Raw genomic sequence first — 1272 nt, 5'->3', positions numbered from 1 at the left:
TATCTGACCTTCCGCACCCCGAAAGGGTTAATGTCGGCGCTGCCAAATTGCTGACATCCCAATATCCACATTACACAGGACATGAGGTCTGTTGGATTTAAAGGGCCAGTCCACCGAAAAGTGACATCCCAGCTCCCCCTGATCCTCAGGCATCAGAGTGTGAGAAGAGGGGGAGGGGACTTGTATCTAAATCTGCCAGGATTACATTGGCATTTCTCTGTACCCCCAAATCCAATTGATTGATTGCCATTTAATTGATTGATGTCCATAAAGCAGCCGGTGGCCTTGGAAACAGCCGAGCACGGCACAAGGGCTGACAGAGGAGGGGTCACATCGATCGAGAGTCCCCCTCCATCCCCTCCCCCCCATATACACAAGGACGGGGGGGAAGGGGGGGCAGAAAGGGTTCATACATTGTATCCTATGGGGAGTATTGATTATCGGCAGAAGGATTTATTGATGTTTAACACTTTCTCTTCTATCATCAGATCCTGAGACGGAGCAACAAGATCCATTCTACTACGGTAAGACAGAGACACCGTGTATACAGGGATCGGTCAGTAGGGGTATACAGAATACAGTGTATACAGGGTCCGGTCAGTAGGGGTATACAGGATACAATGTATACAGGGTACGGTCAGTAGGGGTATACAGGATACAATGTATACAGGGACCGGTCAGTAGGGGTATACGGGATACAATGTATACAGGGTCTGGTCAGTAGGGGTATACGGGATACAATGTATACAGGGACCGGTCAGTAGGGGTATACGGGATACAATGTATACAGGGTCCGGTCAGTAGGGGTATACGGGATACAATGTATACAGGGTCCGGTCAGTAGGGGTATACGGGATACAATGTATACAGGGTCTGGTCAGTAGGGGTATACGGGATACAATGTATACAGGGACCGGTCAGTAGGGGTATACGGGATACAGTGTATACAGGGACCGGTCAGTAGGGGTATACGGTATACAGTGTATACAGGGATCGGTCAGTAGGGGTATACGGGATACAATGTATACAGGGTCTGGTCAGTAGGGGTATACGGGATACAATGTATACAGGGTCCGGTCAGTAGGGGTATACGGGATACAATGTATACAGGGTCCGGTCAGTAGGGGTATACGGGATACAATGTATACAGGGTCCGGTCAGTAGGGGTATACGGGATACAATGTATACAGGGATCGGTCAGTAGGGGTATACGGGATACAATGTATACAGGGTCCGGTCAGTAGGGGTATACGGGATACAATGTATACAGGG

Source organism: Nanorana parkeri, unplaced genomic scaffold (genome assembly GCF_000935625.1).
Source record: "Nanorana parkeri isolate BGI_ZX_2015 unplaced genomic scaffold, ASM93562v1 scaffold1663, whole genome shotgun sequence".
Lineage (NCBI taxonomy): Eukaryota > Metazoa > Chordata > Amphibia > Anura > Dicroglossidae > Nanorana > Nanorana parkeri.
Note: the sequence above shows the minus strand (reverse complement) of the source record.